The sequence below is a fragment of the Gossypium hirsutum genome, chromosome A01 (assembly GCF_007990345.1).
Source record: "Gossypium hirsutum isolate 1008001.06 chromosome A01, Gossypium_hirsutum_v2.1, whole genome shotgun sequence".
Taxonomy (NCBI): Eukaryota; Viridiplantae; Streptophyta; class Magnoliopsida; order Malvales; family Malvaceae; genus Gossypium; species Gossypium hirsutum.
Window position 1 is genome coordinate 94,384,933 of NC_053424.1, and position 10,405 is coordinate 94,395,337.

General features: G+C 37.3%; 1 non-coding gene across 1 annotated transcript; it reads left to right on the plus strand.

Moving 5' to 3' along the window:
* Positions 1-9,735: 9,735 nt before the first annotated feature.
* On the plus strand, positions 9,736-9,842 carry LOC121206540 (small nucleolar RNA R71). The gene has a single exon (XR_005901587.1). It is a non-coding gene; the product is annotated as a small nucleolar RNA R71 (small nucleolar RNA).
* Positions 9,843-10,405: the final 563 nt, after the last annotated feature.

Here is a 10,405-nt window from a genome sequence, read left to right on the forward strand (position 1 = left end):
GAGATACAATATAGAAGCGTCTCTTTATTTTGATGAGTTGTTCCCACATCAGCGCTTTCAAGTATTTTTCCATTCAAGATCCTCACTTTTCCATAATATTGAAGTGTTCTACATATACTATCATTGTAGGAAATCAATTTCTTTTGTTAGCTCTGTTAAACTGAATGTCGATAATGGCAATATAGAATGATCGTAAGGCAATAAGAAAGAAAAATAAAACATAGATTTTTCGTGGAAACCCTTTCGAGAAAAAAACCACGGGCAGAAGAGAAGAAAATTCACTAATGTTGAAAATCAAATGATACAATAAGAGTTGCGACTATATCTATTTAAAGGTTGAAAGACCTTATTCTGATCAATGCCAAATAGACAATGTAGTTCTGTACGGATTCTACTTCGACCCTCAGCCTTAATCCCTTCATAGATCTCCTAATTTTACTATTGTATTATTTTTTTAACAAGAATTTGGGTCACACAACTCTAACAATCTGTACCTTGACACGAATTTTCAATGAACAAGTTCTTCACCACGAAATTTTAAGAAACAAGTTTTCCACCTCTTCCACGAAATCCCTAAAAGTGGTATTCTTGAATAATGAACACCAATGAAGTCCAAACAACGCTCAAACTTGGTTATAGAAAGTGACTTAGTCATCATATCTGCAAAATTATCATGAGTACTAACTTTGCTCACAACAATATCACCACGAGTAATAATATCACGCAAAAAATGATACCGAACATCAGTGTATTTTTTTCTCTCATGATGCATTTGATCCTTCGTAAGGAAGATGACACTCTGACTATCACAAAACATTGTACTAATCTAAAGGTCTTTACTGAGTTCACCAAAGAGTCCCTTTAACCAAATAGCTTCCTTGCAAGCCTCAGTAATCGCCATGTACTCAGTTTCAGTAGTAGACAAATCAACTATAGTTTGTAAAGTAGCTTTTCAACTGATTGCACAACCCCCAATAGTAAAGACATACCTTGTGAGAGATATTTTTTTATTGATATCTTCAGCAAAATCAAAACAATGAGTCCATCTCTAGTTCTTTCAAACTGTAAGCAAACATTAGTAGTACCTTGTAAGTATCTAAAAATCCATTGAACTACTTTCTAGTGTTCTTTATCGAGATTTGCCATGGATCTACTAATTGTACTAACTGTATATTATAAATCTGGACGTGAGCAAACCATAACATACATGAGAGATCCCATTTCACTAGAATAAGGAACACGTGACTTGTAGTGTAACACCCCAAACCTGGCCAGTCGTTATGGCCGAATTTGGAAAGCTACATTAGTCACCGAAATGACCTAGAAGAACTTTATTGATTTCAGAGGTATTTTTTTAAACCATTTGCCTAATTTGTTCAAAACTAGTAAAATCGAATGTTCAACTTTAATTTCAATCTCATTTCAAAAACCATTTGTCTACAAAAATAATCAAAATAAACTTTTAGAATTTTGAAAAAAATATTTTAAAACTATTGGCTTATCAATTTAAAACAAGTTAAATAAAGCGTTTATTTTAAATTCATAAAAAACTGTGCAAATTTCAAGAATCAAAATAAATAATATCTTAATTGTGAACATTTAATCATTTATTCAAAGCTATTTCAGATTTTCAATCATACTTCTAAATCATTTTTCTTTTTATTCAAAATTAGAGAACTTGGTTATTCATCATTATTTCAGAAATAAAAACATATTAACTTCATAAATCAAATGTCTTTAGAAAACTCATTTGTAAACATTAATAATTTGGAAAACTAAGTCTAATTTTATGAAAAACTAGTTTTTCAAAAATGCAGTGGAAAAATATGTTATTGACAGATTCTATTTTAAAAACTGAGTTTCAAGCGAAATCTTATCAAATACTAATTTATGCAGTTTTTAAAACATAATGTCATGCAAGCAATTTATGCAAATCAGAATGAAAAATTCCCAAAATAAAGTCCCATGCCACAGTCTATACACAAACTTATTACAAGCCCCAAATATCAAAATAAAATTTAATTACTTTATTTTAAAAATACTTCCAAGAAACTCCTTCAAATGCCATCATCGAATCCTAACCTCGGGGTTATCTGTAAAATAAAAAAAAATAGAGGAGCGTGAGCTATAAAGCTCAGTGTCAGATTAACATAAACTTAATCACATACATATAAATGTATACATTATACAATCACAATAATCGTACAAGTTTCATATAATTCAATATTTCACACTTATACTATGCATGATCATGTCAATGTACATTTTGTAAAACAATGTAGATTTTGTGAAAACGGTCCTTGATCATGTTATTTCGTGATAGGTTTTAAATATTTATAATTACTCGTTCTTAAACTAACTATTATTGCGATGTAAGCAAGTGTACCTATCGAACAGTAGTATAGTTTTAGCAAGATCGGATTGTCGAACCCAAAGGAACTAAAAGTACTAGTAATGACTGTCTTTTTATTATCTAGCCTAAGAATAAAGATGTTTTGTTTTAATTAACTAATTATCTAAACTAAGAACGCACAAAGAAAAGAATTGAGGAATTGCTTTTGGGAAAAATCGATTGACTTAAGACAATACCTAAGGAAAAATCCACCTAGACTTTACTTGTTATTCTGGCTCCGAATCGGATGATTTATTCATTCAACTTGTTCCGTAGAGATCCCTAAGTTATGTTATTATCCCTATTCAAGACTAATAACGTCTAATCCCTAGATTGAATAACCAAGACTTTTCTCTAATTAACACTCTAGGGTTGCATTAACTCGATCTATGGATCACCTTATTAGGTTTCACCCTAATCCGGCAAAATGTTGTCACCCTATGTCTAGGCGCTCAATCAACTCCGCTTAATTATGACAAATGTACTCTTAGACAGGGTCTATTCCTCTTCTGAATAAGAGCATGTCTTGAATCAGTATCCTGGGATATCAAAACAAGAATTAAGAACACATAATTAAGAAAAGTTAAATATTTATCATACGATTCAGAAAATAATAACAAGATTCGTCTTAGGTTTCATTCTCCTTAGGTATTTGGGGTTTTAGTTCATAACTAAATAAGAAAACATCTCAGAAGAATAAAGAATACAAAACTTAAAGAAAACCCAAAACTCTTGAAGGGAAATTGAGGAGAGATCTTCAGTCTTGATAATGAATACGGCTTCTGAGATGGATCAATCGGCTCCCTTGGAGTAATTCCTTACTCCCCCTTATTCGTCTCTTTTTTCTTCCTTCTCTAGGGTGTATTTAAAGGCTTTGGAATGCCTAGAAGCCCTTAAAATTAGCCTTTTCCGAATTGGACTCAACTTGGGCTCGGCAGGGACACGCTCGTGGAACACGCCCGTGTTCGATTACTTCAGGCCGTGCTCGAGCCTGCCAAATTGACACGGCCGTGTGGTCTGCCCGTGTGAGGAGGTCCAGGCTGTGTTGATTTCGTACTTTGGCCCATTTTCTCCGTTTTTGGCCGATTTCTCGTTCCTTTCGCTCTCCTATGCTCTCCTAAGTGTAAAACATGAAATTAAAGCATTAGGAGCATCAAATTCACCAATTCTAATGAGAAATCATCCATAACATGCATTAAACATGGGGTAAAAATATGTATAATTTACGGTTTATCAAATACCCCCACACTTAAGCATTTGCTTGTCCTCAAGCAAAATTCTCAACTCATAATCAAAATAAATTCTTCTCAACTTATAATTCCTATCGATAATATCTCAAAATAATCTATAGGTAATCATACATTGAGAATTCAGCTAAAAGAAACATAAAAGTTTCAAAAATTCCAAGTTGGGTATTTAATCATGCAAACATAGGTGTCTCTCCTCATTTAAGTAATTACCTTTGATTCAGAATATCACAGAGTTTCACATCCTCACCAAAGATTCACTCAAATCACTCGAGGTGTTTAAGGACAATAAATGAAGCATTAAATAGTCAATAATGAAATGTCATTACCATAGGCTTGAATGAAAATAAAATCTCCACCACTATAATTTAAGATGATACATCAATCAAAAGGTCTTTAGAGGGTTGTAATGAGGCTTGGTTAGGGGGTGTGGCCACAAGCTGAAAGAAAGGGTTAGAATTGAGATTGAATTGAAAAATTACCTAAATAGAAAAAGAGTTAATCATTACTTGCATACAACAGAGCTTCTTCTCAGACTATGGAATTTAACTTTTGAAGCTTACAAATAGAAGATAACTACTAATGTGTATACATGTTTTTTTATTTTTTTAAGAACAAGTTAAAATAGTATAGTCTAACTATTAAGAACAAAACATAGCTAAGCAATCCATTCAACTCAAATCTCGACAAAAATAGGGATTAATTTAGGGGATTTCAACAATAATGGGTTAAAGGTTAATATTGAGGTTAATACAAGGAATGGCTTGTTAGGCTCAAATGGGTTTACTAAGGGTTAATCGTGGAGGTAGGCTTTTCATGGCATGAGTGGGTTAATCCTTAGTGCCTTAATCATTTTGATATATCAAATCAAATGGTGTGGTCTCGATATGCATAATCAAGCAAGTTCTAGAATAACAGTTCAATGCTGACACACTCAAAGCAATAATAAAAGTGAGCATGAAAGGATTAATAGATGCTCAAAAGGCTCAAAAATCTCACAAAAATTATGGCTTTTTTGATGTTTAGACTCGTGAATTCCAATTTAAAGTAATACCTAGACTTGGAGAAACAACCTATAATTTTAAATTCTTAAAAATCAACTTATCATGCTTGATTCTCTATTGTCTTAAAGTTTAAACAATCAATACATAAATCCCTATGTATTAATTCAAGATATATCAATCAAAATCATAAATCAATTAAAATTTATCCTAAATTTGATATGAGAGCTTTTCAAGAGAACAAGGTAATCATTCAAGGATTTTTCTGATAATGAAATAAATACCCCCCACACTTAAGATGTACATTGCCCTCAATGTACAAAGATAGATATTAGAGTATATAAAATTAAGATAGGGAGAGAAGTGAAACTTCCTGTATGATGAATTCCTCGAACTGGAGTTCTGGAGAGGAATCTATTCGAGAGTGGAGGAGGATACTCCGGCGGTCGTAGAGGTTCGTTAGGCTATAAGTCCTGCACCAAAAGAATATTATCTTTAGTTGTAGCTATGGTCGTGGGCGAGCAGGACATGGCAGTCATGGAGAACCTTTCCCGGTGGAGGTTTAGTTCCTATGTGATGATGAGCTTAAGAGCTCTATAGAACTGTGATAAAATCAAGAACTTTTTAGGGGATATTAGGAAGAATAATTACTCAAAAAGAAATAACCTAAATTAATAATTAAAAATAAAATTTCTAAAATCTAATAAAAATAAAAAGTAGTTTCAATAAAAATTAAAAACATAAAAAAATAAGTAAATATTTTTAAACATCTTCATTGCTGGATGGTTCGCGAGGTGGGATTGGCGATGAGATGTGTAGGTGCTGACAAATCTGCTGTAGAGTAGCATCAATGTTGTCAAATCGTTGAAAACACTGTTACTCGAATCGAATGAGGCGCTTAGAGATGTCAGCATATGAAGCCGCCGCATGAACTGGACGAAAGGGTGGTGGTGGCTGAGTCGGTGGGTCCTCGTGTTATGGGGGGACATCATCAGGAATGTCCTTGTAGGCCTCCTCCTCGGTAGATTGGGCGAGACGATAATGGGGAGGGTAGGTTCCTCGGTGCCTCTCGATCATCCTCATGCTAAGCATGCTCGAGATGCCTAGTGGAGACATCTGGTCGATGAGGGTGAAGGATGATTCTTGGGCCGCGATGTTGAGAAGCCCAAAGTGTCGTGCAGTCGAGTCACGTGGGGGCCAATGGAGATGACCCCCTTCTGATGCCACTCCGTCTGGTGCTAAATCGCAAGGGCAATGAAATAGGCAAGGTCGATGACGTACCTTTGCGACATGCACCATAAGAAGTAGACGTTGTGGGTGTTGATGACGCCAGTGCTCTCTCACCTCCCTGTAATCGTGTGAGCTAAAATAGCATGTAAGTACCTCAGGGATGGTGGGAGAATTGATGCCTTGGAGCGGCTAGGATTGTAGGAGGCCGTGCTAGGGGCCAAAGTGGGCCAGCAATTCGAGGGAGAGAAATGTATGTGCGATTGAGAGCATGTAGTTCATTCTCCTCCTTGAAATCCTCCGTATATAAGCCTAGTGTAGCACCAAACTCTAAGACGCTTAGTTGGAGGATTAATCCACCTAGGTGAAACTAGATCGTGTCGAGATCATCGTAATTTGTCATTACGGTCTGAAGATGGAACGTTGAGCATAGTTCAATCGTGAGCTCAAGGTACGTCGACTCGATAATCCCAAAGAACATCTTCCAAGGGTCGGTGGTTAGGAGGGCCCGAATCGCATCAGCCATCTGAACTTGTTCTACGGCAGCCCAGTCGATGCAGCAGCCCGTAATTAAGGGTCGGGCCCTAAGTATTTGAAAAAGCTCTTCTTGGGGCCTTCGGGGGAACTGCAGGAGAGGGTGACGAATTTTCGCAGTTGGACCCGCGGAAGAGGACGCTCCCTTCCTCTTCTTTGAGGCAGGTACGACGGTTTTCTTTCCTCGTGAAGACGACATCAAAAGCCTGTAATAAAAAGAATAATAATAGGTAAACGAATTCGAAACAATAAAACGCATGGATTTGGAACTAACTATTTTAGCCAATACTATTAATATGAAGCAAACTCAATCACAATAACAATGAGAATGAGAATAGAAAAGTAATGGGTATGAGGTTTTCCTAATCTCAATTTAACACGGAATGTATGATAACTAAGTTAGGAATGCAAATTAAATGATATACATTGGCATGGTAATAGCATGAGAATAAACATAGTAATGTTATGGGTATGAGGTGTTCCTAATAACTTGATTTAACACAATATGTATGATAACTAAGCTAAGAATGCAAATTAAATGATAGAAAAATGAAAAATAGTTCAAAAGATATGAAGTTTATGTTGATAATAAGCACTAGAAATAAGTAAAATAGAAGTGCAAGGAGCAAACAAACGCTAAGGGAAAGAGATTGAACGTCAAAAATGAAGTGGGAAGCGGCGCACGGGCGTGGCAGGGTGGCCGTGTGGAGTTGCAGCGGCTAGGGTTAGGGTTTTTGAATGGGGAAGAAAGTGAATAGTACAGGGTATTTATAGATTTTGGGCCACACAGCCAGGGCAGACGCTCGTGTTCCCTAATTTCAGCCCGTGTGATTCGCGAATTTCAAATTTGGGCGCGTCTGACATTTAGTACACGTCTGTGTTCCTCAGGCGTGTGAGTTTACACGGTCGTGTCGCATGGCTGTGTCTAGCTTCGTTCGCTTCTCCCACGCCTGTGTGTGCAAGCCCCACACCCATGTTTATTTAACAGGTTCGACCACGGGTGTTCCACACGGGCGTGTCGAACGCCTGTGTTGTTTTAACAGGTTCACCCATGGTTCTTCCACACGGGCGTGTCGCATACTCGTGTTGTTTTGGCAGGCTCGACCACGGCTATATCGCACGGCCGTGGCTTTTAATCGTAGCCAGTGTTGGGGAAATCTTTTGCCCTATTTTCACATGGCCTTAAGCACGCCCGTGTGCTTGGCCGTGTTTCTGTGGAAACACCTGTTTTCAATATTTCTATTAAAACTTTAGGAGTTAAATACCAAAATTTAAAGAAATTAATATTGTTAGTGCTTGGGTTGCCTCCCAAGAAGCGCTTATTTATAGTCTAAGCTCGACTTACCTCTCCAGTGAATGGTCATGGTGGTTTGAAAAGTTTATACTCCTCATTCCTGCTATCAATCTCATCAAAATAGGGTTTTAATCGGGTGTTATTTACCTTAAAAGTGTCGAACTTGGGATGCCTCACCTCCACCGTACCGAATGGAAAAATACTGAGTACTGTAAGAGGGATTTCCTCATTCGGTGTGGTAGTGACAATGTGGGGATTTACAGCATTTAATAAGACCTTATCACCAATCTTAAGTTGATTTGGAGAGGTATCGGGCTCGTTTTGGCATAGTTTTTGTCGGGTGTTCTTGGTTTGTGCATCTACCATTCATCGAGTTCCTCGATTTGTAATATTCGATCTTCATGAACAAGTCCTCTACTGGTGCTTGAGAATGACTCGTGTGCTTCCTTCAGACTCATTTTCTGCAAAGTAGGTTGCACCATATTGTTAGTTTTAGCAGAATGGTTTGAATGATCACCTTCAATTCTTGATGTGTTGCTAGAATTGTGAGCTTGAAGGGTTATTGTTTTGTCTCCCACCCGAAGTGTGAGTTCACCTGTACCAACATCAATGATGGTTTTAGCAGTTGCTAAAAAGGGCCTTCCTAGAATTAAGGGAGTGTTGCTATCCTCTTCTATGTCTAGAATAATAAAGTCAATGGGAAATATAAATTTATCGATTTTAACTAGCATATCTTCAATAACACCTCTAGGGAATCTTATAGTTTTATCTACTAATTGAATGCTCATCCTAGTCTGTTTGGGTTTCCCGAGACCTAGTTGTTTAAACATTTTGTAAAGCATGACATTGATACTAGCTCCTAGATCAGCTAATGCATGATTAACATCTAAACTACCAATTAAGCAAGGAATAGTAAAGATCCCTGGGTCTTTTAGTTTGTTGCGTAGTTTATTTTGGAGAATGGCCGAGCAAACTCTGTTCAGCTCCACATGCGACGCCTCGTCCAACTTCTGCTTATTTGCTAAAAGCTCCTTTAAAAATTTCATTGCGTTTGGCATATGCGATAGAGCTTCAATAAACGGTAAGTTAATATGTATTTTTTTTAAGAGTTTAAGGAATTTACCAAAATTTTCATCTGAGCGGTCTTTCCTTGTCGCGTTGGGGTATGGCACACGAGGTTTATATTCGACAGTCACTGGTTTGTTTGTATTTTGATCTACCTCACCTTGACCTTTTCTTACCACAGTTTCTTGCCTCGGTTCTGGTTCAGGCTCGACGACTCCTTCATCATCTTGAATATTAATTGTGTTGAGTTGTTCCCTTGGGTTAGGTTCGGTATTACTTGGCAAACTACCTTGTGGTCGTTTGGAGATTAGTTTGGAAAGCTGGCCTATCTGAGTTTCGAGGCTCTGGATTAACGCTTGTTGATTTTTAAGTACTGTCTCGGTGTTTTGAAAATGGGTTTCTGACACTGATATAAACTTTGAGAGCATCTCTTCAGGGTTTGGCTTCTTTTCCTGTTGGTAGGGGGATTGTTGGTAGCCCAGAGGATGTTGTGGTCTTTGATTTCCTTTACCGCCCCACGAGAAATTGGGGTGGTTCCTCCAACCTGCATTATAAGTGTTACTATATGTATTGTTTTGAGCTCGAGGATTATTACCCATGTAGTTTAATTGCTCGTTATCCATGTTGTGTCCATAAGGTTGGTATTCTGAATGGTTTGTTCCACCTCCACTTGCTTCGCACTGCATTACTGGGTGAACCTGTGAAGAATTAAAAAAACCATCAATCTTTTTATTCAAGAGTTCTACCTAATTAGAGAGCATGGTGATCGAATTGACATTATAAATGCCGGCTGTTTTCGCTAGCTTTGTCCTCATGACTTGCCACTGATAGTTATTCAGTGACATCTCCTCTATAAACTCATAGGCATCTTCCGGTGTTTTATTGTTGATGGTTCCACCCGCCGCTGCGTCAACCATTTGCCGAGTCGAAGGATTCAGACTATTGTAAAATGTTTATACTTGGAGCCAAAGTGGTAACCCATGGTGGGGACATCTTCTCAAAAGGTCCTTGTATCTCTCCCATGCATCGTAGAGTGTTTCTAAATCCATCTACACAAAAGAAGAGATATCATTGCATAATTTACCCGTTTTAGCTGGCGAAAAATATTTTAGTAAAAATTTTCAGTCATTTGTTCCCAAGTAGTAATTGACCCTCATGGTAACGAGTTCAACCACTGTTTAGCTTTGTTCCTCAATGAAAAAGGAAACAACTGAAGACGTATGGCATCATCAGACACGCCATTAATTTTAAATGTATCGCATAGTTCTAAGAAGTTGGCTAAATGAGCATTGGGATCCTCATCCTGCAAACCATCAAACTGAACAAATTGTTGTATCATTTGAATAGTGTTAGGTTTTAATTCAAAAGTATTTGCAACTACAGCAGGTTTAACTATGCTCGATTTAGTTCCTGTTAAAGAAGGTTTAGCATAATCATACATAGTTCGTGGAGCAGGATTTGATTAACCGCAATTACAGGAGGTAGCTGATTGCCTTGGTGTTCAGCCATCTCTTCGGTTGGGGGTTGAGTATTGTCTTCTTGCTCGTTCTCCGTGTATCTTAAGCTGCACCTTATTTCTCTTTAGTTTCTACGAACTGTACGATCGATTTCTTCGTCAAAAAGTAATGGTCCCGACAGGTTTCTT